This window comes from Ixodes scapularis, unplaced genomic scaffold (genome assembly GCF_016920785.2).
Source record: "Ixodes scapularis isolate PalLabHiFi unplaced genomic scaffold, ASM1692078v2 ptg001131l_1___fragment_3__unscaffolded, whole genome shotgun sequence".
Lineage (NCBI taxonomy): Eukaryota > Metazoa > Arthropoda > Arachnida > Ixodida > Ixodidae > Ixodes > Ixodes scapularis.
Genome location: NW_024610104.1, coordinates 707,501 through 720,000, shown reverse-complemented (window position 1 = coordinate 720,000; position 12,500 = coordinate 707,501). Strand labels below are relative to the sequence as shown.

At 49.7% G+C, this 12,500-nt stretch overlaps 2 non-coding genes and 1 pseudogene across 2 annotated transcripts; all 3 read left to right on the top strand.

The window, feature by feature from the left end:
• Window positions 1-6,227: 6,227 nt before the first annotated feature.
• Window positions 6,228-8,043, top strand: LOC115330620. The gene has a single exon (XR_003920319.2). It is a non-coding gene; the product is annotated as a small subunit ribosomal RNA (ribosomal RNA).
• Window positions 8,044-8,482: 439 nt separating this feature from the next.
• Window positions 8,483-8,635, top strand: LOC115330618. Its single transcript, XR_003920317.2, has one exon. It is a non-coding gene; the product is annotated as a 5.8S ribosomal RNA (ribosomal RNA).
• A 678-nt stretch (window positions 8,636-9,313) lies between these two features.
• LOC120845865 overlaps window positions 9,314-12,500 on the top strand; it is a 6,348-nt pseudogene continuing 3,161 nt past the window's right edge.

Here is a 12,500-nt window from a genome sequence, read left to right as displayed (position 1 = left end):
TTGCTTTAGGTTCGTTAGATGACGCCACTATTCATTCATTTGTTTTTAATTTTTTTTTTTTAGTTTTTACTTTTTGTTTAAATTAATTGATTTGACTTTACATTACGTCGTCTCGTCATATAAACAGCAAATATTTAAACAATTTAGGCGCGCCTCCGCATCTATTTGGGCGCCGACCACCTGGCGGCGCTACTTATTTTCCAATTTCTGTTTACAAAGTATGACGGCGTTTTCATCTATCTAGCGGTCTCCTACATTTTTTTTTTTTTTATTATTTTTTTTTTTTTTTTTTTTTTTGCTTTTGCTTTGCGTTGTTCCTGCGGAGTGATAGTTCTTGGTGAGCTCGGACGCTTTCCAACGCGTTAAGATTCTGGAGTGCAAACTTGTAAGAAACCTTTGCAACCGTGAGTAGTATGCAGTCGGCGCTGCTTGCACGCGATGTATTTTCGACGCCTTTTGTCCGTCTTATTGCCCGCGTGCGTTGGCGTACCTGGTTTCTGAAAGTGTGCGCGTCTCCCACGTGCATCTTAAACCATGCGTGGTCATTGCATGTTTTCGCTTGAGGAGATATCCATTTCCACCAGTGAGTAGTGTTCATTCGCCGCCGCTTCATCGCGATGTGCTTTTGATGTCTTTTTGCTTCTCTGTGCCGCCCGCCCTCCGTGCTTTCCGAAGGTGAGCGCATGGTTTCGCTTTGCAGTGCGCGCTCTGCAGCGTGGTGTTGTGGCGTGGTTCCGGTGAAAGTGCCTGTGGGTGACCTCGCGTGCGTCCGTAATTCCCTGCCTTCGGCCTACTCAGCGTGGACGTCACTTCTGTCCTGTGACCTGCTGCTCAGTGCTCAGTGCTGTGCTTGTGCAAGGCCTCTGGTGTGGGTGCCGTGTCCTACGTATCGCCCAACTAGGTTCTACTTGTGCCCCTTATTAATTCATTAATATGTGTCGTGTGTGTGTGTGCTCTTTGAGCAGTTTCCGTTCTTGTGCCGTCCGTCCAGTGAAAGGATTTTTTTATTTTTTTTTTATTAAGTTACGGCGCTTGTTTTCGTGCAGCTCTACGTGGTCGTGTCCTCGTACGCAGTGGTGTGTTTGTGGAAAGTCTCTCGTTGTGTTGTGTTGTGCAGTGCAGTGCAGTGCAGTGCTGTGCGTGCGCCAAAGCCTCTGGATAAAAGAAAAATATATATATATATATATATAAATACACATTTTTTTTCTAATTTTTTTTTAATTAATTTTACATGTGGTAAGTATGCATGACTTATACCATCCTTTGTATTGATTTATTTGGGTCGTGTCTTTTTTTTCCACATTATTAGCCTTCTTGTTCTCCTCCTCCTCCTCCTGCTTATCATTATTGTAGAAATGTTTTCCTTTTTCTTTTTTTCCTCTTTCTTTCTAAGCTTTGAGTTTCCACCAGAGTGTCGAACCGAATTTTTTATTGGTTTGCTTCGATTTGCGGGAGCACAAAAGTAATGTAGGACATTAAAATAGCACAACAAATAGAAGAACAAGAGGTATACAGGACAGGCGCTGATGTTGAACTAGTTTCATTCAGGAAAAGTGAACATGTATATACACACGACAGGCAAAGCAGCACATATTCTTAAGGGCAGAAGGTATTTGAGCTGGGATGCTGGTGTCTCCCAGCACGATCAAACCATCCGGGGCTATTGCCGCCTTCCCGGCTGCCCCCGGCACTTATCGTGAATAAAAGCTATATATGTATGTTTACTTTTCCTGGATAAAACTAGTTGAAAGTGAGTGCCTGTCCTGTATACTCCTTGTCCTCGTCTTTTTTGCGCTATTTTATATATTTTACTAAGATGAACCAACAGCGTACCGTATTAAAAAGAAAAAGAAGAAGCTAAAGTGATATTATATTTACCTGGTGCTTCTTTTCGCAATAGGCACTATTTCAAGAGTGCAAACGGGTATCTTTCCATTCATTTGTAGGATTCGCTTATTTTCAGGTGCCGAGAAATAAATTGCTTTATTTAAATTTGATGGAGCAGTAAATGACAAGCTACATACATATCTGTCTTTCCTTGTTTTTTTTTTTGTGTTATATTTTAGCCTGAATTTAAAAGTTATCAGTCTGTTGGGTCGCCTAAAATACAGGTGATTGGCATTTGAGGTTTTTTTTCTTTACAAGATAATGGTTGATTCAATTTAGCAAGTAAGCATCAATTGTGCTACTTTTGTTTTTTCCTTCATCTTAAATAGAGCTAAGCAATCAACTCGACATGACGGCTACTTAATTTGTCGCTTTCTTACCGCCTCCTTTCCGAAACTGTGTGCTTTCTTTTCGTCGTCATCGACTTTGGGCTGCCGCTCCAAGTCCATAGAGCCTTTTTTTTTCAGCTATCAATGCCGTACACCCTTGTACTTCTATTCATCGTCAGACTAATAGACAGTTATATTTTCTTCCGTACAGTTCCAAGTTGGCGGGTCAGTTTCGGTTCGGCTGAAACTAACTCCTCGGTTCCGGTTTTTCGTTCGCTTCGGTTTTCGGTTCGACACTCTGGTCTTCACCGTGCATGGCACCCCCCCCCCCTTCCTTCCTTCCTTCCTTCCCTCCCTCCCTCCCTCCCTCCCTCCCTCCCTCTCTCCTCTCTTCTCCTCCCTGCAAGAAAACAAACTGTCGTTTCGAAATGTTTTCTTACTTGAACTGTGAAGGTTTTCAAGTTCATTTCCTTTCCTCCTTTATTGAGCGCACAATTCTAGAGTGGAACTTCCCTTCTGACATTGCAATAAAGTTTCCTGCACAAGGAAGAAAAACCTGCCATTTGACCTCCCTTGTGCGTGCAAAGTGTCAATGTTCCTATATTATGCTTGAAAATGGTCTTTTTGTCTTCCTATTTGTCGCAGAAATCATGTATGTGTATGTATGTATGTATATATATATATATATATATCGCACTTTATGGATTAATCTTGCACGACCTGTGAAAACCACGTATCTCTGGCTTTCCTCACGTTCGATTTTCGAGCAATTTCTGAAGCTAGCTTGGGGAGATTGATTTCGCTCGCACACAATTCGAGGCGCGAGGACGGGCATGTACGAACGCCTACGTAGTCGGGACGGTAAACAAAACTTACACAAATTAAAATCCTGCGCAGATAATAAAAGAAAGAGCAACAAAAAAGTATGGGCGTCTTTCTTTACTAACTTCTTTTTTTTTAGGATTGTAAGCGGACGGGCTTCTTAAACGATACCAAAAAGCGAGACACAATTTGACAAACGGGTCACGTCACAAGAAAGAAAATCTTACATCCTCAAGCGTGTAAAAAATGCACGCAATATCTACAGTACTGGAATTGGAAGCGCTGCCAATCTCGCGTGCACTAGCCCAAATCGCGTTGCTCCCGCTCACGTCAAAGCGACACAGGCCTCGTCGGAAAGGTACGCTTTCTGACGCGGTCAACCGGTAAAAACACTATATATTGTAAAATTCTGTACTTTGGACGTGATTAATTCAGACTGCTTTGCGGCTAACTAAGCGCGCGTTCCTTCCCAATGAAACGAAAGAGCGAGATTAGAAATAGAGGAAATAATTCCCGTGAAAAAAAAGAAATTCGTCTCTTATTGAGCTTGGCAGTAAAGCACGCGACATCTCCAGTATTCCGTTTGAAAGCGTTGTCCATGGCAAGTGCAGTAGTGTACAGTGTTCGGCTCTCGCCCAGTTGAAAGCGCCAGAAAGCCCGTGTCGCCTCGCGACACGGGTAACCGCTAGAAAACACGCACATTTTAAAGTCGCGTGATTTGCACTTAATTCCTCGGAAGTACTTTGTGGGAGACGAAGCGGGCGTTCCATGCCAAGGACACGGAAGTGAGAGATTAGAAATAGAGCGAACAATTCGCGTGAAAAGAATAATATTTGTCTCCTATCAAACTTGCCAGAAAAGTAAGCGAGATTTCCAGTATTCCGTTTGAAAGCGCTGCCCGTCGCAAGTGCAGTAGTGTACAGTGTTCGGCTCTCGCCCAGTTGAAAGCGCCAGAAAGCCCGTGTCGCCTCGCGACACGGGTAACCGCTAGAAAACACACACATTTTAAAGTTGCGTGATTTGCACTTGATTCCTCGGAAGTACTTTGTGGGAGACGAAGCGGGCGTTGCATGCCAAGGACACGGAAGAGAGAGATTAGAAATAGAGCGAACAATTCGCGTGAAAAGAATAATATTTGTCTCCTATCAAACTTGCCAGAAAAGTAAGCGAGATTTCCAGTATTCCGTTTGAAAGCGCTGCCCGTCGCAAGTGCAGTAGTGTACAGTGTTCGGCTCTCGCCCAGTTGAAAGCGCCAGAAAGCCCGTGTCGCCTCGCGACACCGGTAACCGCTAGAAAACACGCACATTTTAAAGTCGCGTGATTTGCACTTGATTCCTCGGAAGTACTTTGTGGGAGACGAAGCGGGCGTTCCATGCCAAGGACACGGAAGAGAGAGATTAGAAATAGAGCGAACAATTCGCGTGAAAAGAATAATATTTGTCTCCTATCAAACTTGCCAGAAAAGTAAGCGAGATTTCCAGTATTCCGTTTGAAAGCGCTGCCCGTCGCAAGTCCAGTAGTGTACAGTGTTCGGCTCTCGCCCAGTTGAAAGCGCCAGAAAGCCCGTGTCGCCTCGCGACACGGGTAACCGCTAGAAAACACGCACATTTTAAAGTCGCGTGTTTTGCACTTGATTCCTCGGAAGTACTTTGTGGGAGACGAAGCGGGCGTTCCATGCCAAGGACACGGAAGAGAGAGATTAGAAATAGAGCGAACAATTCGCGTGAAAAGAATAATATTTGTCTCCTATCAAACTTGCCAGAAAAGTAAGCGAGATTTCCAGTATTCCGTTTGAAAGCGCTGCCCGTCGCAAGTGCAGTGGGGTAAATTGTTCGGCTCTCGCCCAGTTGAAAGCGCCAGAAAGCCCGTGTCGCAAAGCGACACGGGTAACCGCTAGAAAACACGCATCTTTTGCTTTTGTTAATCCCGTGCTTCTCACTTCGTTCCTTGAGAGGACTTTGTCGGAAACTAAGTGGCGGGGCCTTCCAAACGAAACCAATGGTAGAAACAATGAAGTGAGCAAAGAAGAGTAGTGTAAAGAAAGAAAATTGCCTATTATGAAGCCTGCCGTAAACACGCGCGATACCGCGAGCATTCGGATTAAAAGCAGTGACAATCTCACTTACTATAGCGCTCATTGTTCGGCTCTGACACAATTCAAAACGCATGAAACGCCCCGTGTAAATATTGGTTTACTTTGTAATAACAAAGTCGATAAACTTTCTGTTGACCATGTTAACATGAACTGAAAGTCGAAAAGAAGTAATCAGAGTCAAGCAGGGGTCAGCACGTTTTTAATAAAAAGCGAGAAATAATTTTTTTTATAGGGGTAGGATGTATGTACGTATGTATGTATATAAAGAGGCAGACAGGAAAAAAAGGACATTTATATATATATATATACACACAAACATACATACATACATATATATATATATATATATATATAAGGAGAGAGAGAGGGGAGAAAATAAGAAAGAAAGAAGGACAAATAAATGATACTGAATAACTAGGAGCCACATAAGTGAGAGACAGTAAGTCAGTCAGTCAGTCACCGAAACTGATAACCACAAACTACGTACAGAATGCTCTTGAAGGATCTTCTTTATACTTATCGGTGCTATAATGTGGAGGTGGGGTCTGTCGAGCGTTCGATTGGTGCGAGCGGCGTCTGACGACGTCGCCGACGCCTTTCGTCGCCGTCTCGGCCGCTGCCTCCGCCGCATGGTCGTTACAGCAAGGTACCTGCGATCTCTGGCGTCTGCCGTTGGGGTCGGTTCTCGGGTGCACCTGTGTCTTGAAAACGAATGCGAGAGGAGGGTGTTTCGGAGCGTCCGCGCTAACCGAACGGTGTGAAATGACGAGTGCGTTCTGACCGAAGGCCGGGGTGCGTCCTCGCGTCCTCACGGGACCTGAAAGCTCGGCAACGCTGCGAAGGCGTCGTCAATGTTTTTTTTGGCGTACGACTTTCTGTTGCTACGACGAGAAAGAAATTTATGCGCTTCTTGCCGCGTCGGTACCGACCTCGGTCGGGGATATTCCGGCTGCGCGCTCGAACGTGCTTCATTTCTTCTTGGATTTGGAAGTAATTCCTAAGCGTTGTGTGTGTTTGCGGTTCGTAAGGGGCGCCTGACGGTGGCCCCGCGTCCGCGCGTTGGTAGGGTTTTGGGCGACCCACCACGAAAAGATTACCTGGTTGATCCTGCCAGTAGTCATATGCTTGTCTCAAAGATTAAGCCATGCATGTCTAAGTACATGCCGAAACAAGGCGAAACCGCGAATGGCTCATTAAATCAGTTATGGTTCCTTAGATCGTTTCTTCCTACTTGGATAACTGTGGCAATTCTAGAGCTAATACATGCAGTGAGCCCGAAGCCCCTCGGGGCGACGGGTGCTTTTATTAGACCAAGATCAATCGGGCTTCGGTCCGTTTTGTGTGGTGACTCTGGATAACTTTGTGCTGATCGCACGGCCACGAGCCGGCGACGTTTCTTTCAAGTGTCTGCCTTATCAACTGTCGATGGTAGGTTATGCGCCTACCATGGTTGTTACGGGTAACGGAGAATCAGGGTTCGATTCCGGAGAGGGAGCCTGAGAAACGGATACCACATCCAAGGAAGGCAGCAGGCGCGCAAATTACCCACTCCCGGCACGGGGAGGTAGTGACGAAAAATAACAATACGGGACTCTTTTGAGGCCCCGTAATTGAAATGAGTACACTCTAAATCCTTTAACGAGGATCCATTGGAGGGCAAGTCTGGTGCCAGCAGCCGCGGTAATTCCAGCTCCAATAGCGTATACTAAAGTTGCTGCGGTTAAAAAGCTCGTAGTTGGATCTCAGTTACAGGCGGGAAGTGCGTGGACACCACGTTACGGCCCGTGCTGAACATCATGCCTGTCGTGGCTTGGTTCCCTTCATCAGGTGCCTTGCTTTGGCCGGCGCGTTTACTTTGAAAAAATTAGAGTGCTCAACGCAGGCGATTCGCCTGAATAACAGTGCATGGAATAATAGAACAAGATCCTGTTTCTGTTCTGTTGGTTTTTGGAATACAGGTTAATGATTAAGAGGGACAGACGGGGGCATTCGTATTGCGGCGCTAGAGGTGAAATTCTTGGACCGTCGCAAGACGAACTACTGCGAAAGCATTTGCCAAGAATGTTTTCATTGATCAAGAACGAAAGTTAGAGGTTCGAAGGCGATCAGATACCGCCCTAGTTCTAACCATAAACGATGCCAACCAGCGATCGGCCTGAGTTTCTCGAATGACTCGGCGGGCAGCTTCCGGGAAGCCAAAGTATTTGGGTTCCGGGGGAAGTATGGTTGCAAAGCTGAAACTTAAAGGAATTGACGGAAGGGCACCACCAGGAGTGGAGCCTGCGGCTTAATTTGACTCAACACGGGAAAACTTACCCGGCCCGGACACCGGGAGGATTGACAGATTGAGAGCTCTTTCTTGATTCGGTGGATGGTGGTGCATGGCCGTTCTTAGTTGGTGGAGCGATTTGTCTGGTTAATTCCGATAACGAACGAGACTCTAGCCTATTAAATAGGTGCGTGGTTCTCTGCACCTTGCACCCTTCTTAGAGGGACAAGCGGCTCCTAGCCGCACGAAACAGAGCAATAACAGGTCTGTGATGCCCTTAGATGTCCGGGGCCGCACGCGCGCTACACTGAAGGAAGCAGCGTGTTTTTATCCCTGTCTGTAAAGACTGGGTAACCCGTGGAACCTCCTTCGTGATTGGGATAGGGGCTTGCAATTGTTCCCCTTGAACGAGGAATTCCCAGTAAGCGCGAGTCATAAGCTCGCGTTGATTACGTCCCTGCCCTTTGTACACACCGCCCGTCGCTACTACCGATTGAATGATTTAGTGAGGTCTTCGGACCGATACCCGGAGCGGCCTTTCGGTTGCGCCGGTGTGTTGGAAAGATGACCAAACTTGATCATTTAGAGGAAGTAAAAGTCGTAACAAGGTTTCCGTAGGTGAACCTGCGGAAGGATCATTACCGGATGTTATTTGGCATCGTTTTGTCTTCTTCCTCTTGTACGGGGAATGGACTCGATGTGCGAATTTATCTGGCGCCGATCCCGACCAAGCTTGGATGCCGTCGGGACGGCACAAAAAAAAAAACAACTGTGGTTCGGATGTGCCTTTTTCTTTGGGTGGCCTCCGTTCCTTTCGATGATGCGCCCAGCGGGAGCCCTCTGCTGCCTCGATTGAGAGGAGATTTCAAGTGCACCGGGACAATCCGCGGGTTACAAAAGGCGCATCGCCCCCTTTTTCGTCTCTTCTCGAGGATCGCCCTTTTGTTTTGATTAACGAAGAGGCGTTTGAGAAGAGGCCTTTTTTTGCGCTTTCGAGATGGCATGGGATGTGCCGGGCGCGAAAAAAAACAACAACTTGTGTTTTGTCGTACTGATTGAAAAATCCAAAAACAGTGACACGACTCTAAGCGGTGGATCACTCGGTTCTCGGGTCGATGAAGAACGCAGCCAGCTGCGAGACTTGTTGTGAATTGCAGGACACACTGAGCACTTACTCTTTGAACGCACATTGCGGCCTCGGGCCTTCCCGTGGCTTCGTCTGTGTGAGGGTCGGATCATATATCAATAGAGGAGAATTTGTTTTCTACCTCGTTTTGACTGTGTCGGATCGTGGGCAGCACGCAGTTTGATGCTTTCTTGCGTTTCGTTTTCTTTGAGCAAATGCACGAGTGGTGCGGTTGCACGCGTGCGCTAACCAGTCCTCCTCCTCCTACGAGTTTTTATCGAACACTGCATGGGAAAACGAAACTCGATGGATACCGTTTGTGGAAAATCCCGTACCAAAAAATCTTTCGCACGTTGAACGGCGCTGTGACGTCGGTGCGTTAGAAACGGAGATTTGAAACGGTTTCTTTTCGATCGATTTTGTTTTCTTTGGCGTGGATGTTGTTCGAGTGGAAAAACCGTGGGACGGAGTTGGCGTTGGCGCGTTGAAACGCGGCGTCCGCAAATGTAAATATCGTGGCGTTGATTTGCACAAAAAAAAGAAAAACGCTTCTGGGAGGAAAGTTCTTTTGCGTCGTAGCCTTCCGTCAGTCTAAGACCTTCGCGTCCCCGATGAATACTGGAGCCATCCAGTAGGGGAATGCCGTTGGATTGCGCGCTTTCTTTTTGTCGAATCGAAAGCTATGCATAGCGTGTGTACAACAACTGTTAGTTCGCCATCCTTTTGTGTTTTTGACATGTGGTAAGGAGGCGAAGTTTTTGTTGGAAAGCGCACAAATAAATTGTCGACCTCACATCAGGCGAGACAACCCGCTGAATTTAAGCATATCACTAAGCGGAGGAAAAGAAACCAACAGGGATTCCCTTAGTAGCGGCGAGCGAAACGGGACCTAGCCCAGCACCGAATCCCTCGTCCTTGCCGGCGATCGGGAAATGTGGTGTATGGGAGGTAACGTTCCCGAGAGTTTTGCGGTGGTGCAAGTCCCCCTGACAGGGGCTTGACCCAGAGTGGGTGCCAGGCCCGTCTCCGCCACTGCTCTCTCGGGATGGAACCTCCCGTGAGTCGGGTTGCTTGAGAGTGCAGCCCTAATTGGGTGGTAAACTCCATCTAAGGCTAAATTCGTCCGAGAGACCGATAGTTCACAAGTACCGTGAGTGAAAGTGGAAAAGAACTTTGAAGAGAGAGTTCAAGAGTACGTGAAACCGCTTAGAGTAAAACGGGTGGGCCCTCGAAGCTCGAGGGCGGTGGGATTCAGTTTCGCTGTGACGTGGAGCGGTGTCAGCGTCTTGGTTTACGGGCTCTCCTTGTGGGGGCCCGTTCCGGCTGCCCGCGCGGTGCCGCGCACTCCGGAACGCATTTTCCACCGTCGGTAGGACGCCGCGACGGGCACGGGTAACCCTTTCAAGAACGACTTTGAGTCCGGCCGCTGGAGGTGACCGGCGACGGCCCTTGTTTGGCTGTCGTGAGAGTTATACCTGGCCGGTAATCGAGTACGTCACCCTGCCCAGGCCTCATGGGCTACTCCCTTCGGGGAGGCCCGAAACGATGCCCTCCGGAATGCGGAGCGGGAAACCCGGCTGGGTCAACGGGTCGCCTGCCTTACGCCAGGTATTCGCCTGACGTTCGGTGTTTGGGGCTCGGAACCGGCGAGGCGGGTTCTTTCCGCGGAGGGTCGTCATGGTTGGCGGCGAGTAGGTCGGTAACCCACCCGACCCGTCTTGAAACACGGACCAAGGAGTCTAACATGTGCGCGAGTCAATGGGTCCCTCAAAACCCAGAGGCGCAATGAAACGTGAAGGCGCGGCCTCGTGCCGTGCCGAGTTGCGATCCCGGGCCGCCCAGGGGTCCGATGAAGGGAGCAGCAACGGCCCGCCCCACACGCTCACGTCGTGGGGGCGGCGCTAGAGCGCACACGTTGGCACCCGAAAGATGGTGAACTATGCCCGGGCAGGACGAGGCCAGAGGAAACTCTGGTGGAGGTCCGAAGCGCTTCTGACGTGCAAATCGATCGTCCGACCCAGGTATAGGGGCGAAAGACTAATCGAACCATCTAGTAGCTGGTTCCCTCCGAAGTTTCCCTCAGGATAGCTGGCGCTTGTTGCCGAGACCAGTCACACCTGGTAAAGCGAATGATTAGAGGCATTGGGGTCGAAACGACCTCAACCTATTCTCAAACTTTCAATGGGTGTGTCGGAGGCCTTCTGGTCTGAGGCCTCCGGAAGCGATGAGAGTGCCAAGTGGGCCACTTTTGGTAAGCAGAACTGGCGCTGTGGGATGAACCAAACGCCGGGGTAAGGCGCCCGATGCGGGACGCTCATGAGATCCCATGAAGGGTGTTGGTTGCTTAAGACAGCAGGACGGTGGCCATGGAAGTCGGAACCCGCTAAGGAGTGTGTAACAACTCACCTGCCGAAGCAACTAGCCCCGAAAATGGATGGCGCTCTAGTGTCGAGCCTATCCCCGGCCGCTGCCGGCAGATGCACGCAAACAAGGGGGTGCTAAGCTGCAGCGAGTAGGAGGGCCGCTGCGGTGAGCGTTGAAGGTGTCGGGCGTAAGCCCGCCTGGAGCCGCCGCTGGTGCAGATCTTGGTGGTAGTAGCAAATACTCAAGTGAGAACCTTGAGGACTGAAGTGGAGAAGGGTTCCATGTGAACAGCAGTTGAACATGGGTCAGTCGGTCTTAAGGGAAAGGAGAAGTTCTTTCCGAAGCGGGAGCACTTTTTTGCAGTGGAGAGAGCCCCGCAGTGACCGAAAGGGAATCGGGTTAATAATCCCGAACCCGGACACGGAGATTGGTCCTTCGGGGCCCAGTGCGGTAACGCAAACCAGCTCGGAGACGCCGATGCGAGCCTCGGGAAGAGTTTTCTTTTTTCTGTAAGGAGATCGAGTCCCTGGAATGGGTTCGCCCCGAGATAGGGATGGTGGCTCCGTAGAGCAGTGCGGTTCTTGCGCTGTCCGGTGCGCTCGCGTCGGCCCTTGAAAATCCGAGTGAGGGAGTGTGATTTTCGTGCCGGACCGTACCCACATCCGCAGCAGGTCTCCAAGGTGAACAGCCTCTAGTCGATGGACCAATGTAGGTAAGGGAAGTCGACAAAACGGATCCGTAACCTTGGGATAAGGATTGGCTCTGAGGACTGAGCCGGTCGGGCTGGGGACCTGAAGCAGGAACGGCACTGCACCGGGACTGGGCGGGGCTCGCCGTTGACGCGGCGCGGCCAAGCCCGGACCAGCGTCGGGACCTTCCTGTGGAAAGCCTCAGCTGCGCGGCGTCTGAGGGCTTCGTGCCCAAAGTGCTATGCTTCGGCCGGCAAAAAACAGTCAACTCAGAACTGGCACGGACCGGGGGAATCCGACTGTCTAATTAAAACAAAGCATTGCGATGGCCGCTGGTCGGTGTTGACGCAATGTGATTTCTGCCCAGTGCTCTGAATGTCAACGTGAAGAGATTCATCAAAGCGCGGGTAAACGGCGTAAGTAACTATGACTCTCTTTCCACAAGCGTCCTGCCGACTGTGCGAGAGAGGTCCTGGACGGGCCGGCTGAGGCGGGAGTGGAGGACGTCCGAGGGTTCCTCTCAGCTTGGGCTGGCATCATGACTGGCCCACTCCCACCTGCACTTGTGGAGCCAGTGGCCAGGCCGGACGAGGAGATCGACATCTTTTCTCCCGTCACCGCCAAGGAGCTGCGAGAAGCGAGGCTCCCACTCAGCTTTGCCCCGGGTCCAGATGGCTTCACAGCTCGGCTTCTCAGGGCAGTACCCTCTACCATCTTGAGGGTGCTGCTCAACCTTCTGATGCTGCTTGGCCGGGTCCCTGCTGCACTTCAGGCCGGCCGCACGGTTTTCATCCCGAAGACAAGTCCTGCGACGGAGGCGGGCCACTTCCGCCCGATTACCATGGCGCCGGTGGTCCAGCGGCTACTGCACAAGGTTCTGGCACGCCGTCTTACCGCTGCTGTCGGGCTCAACTTCCGT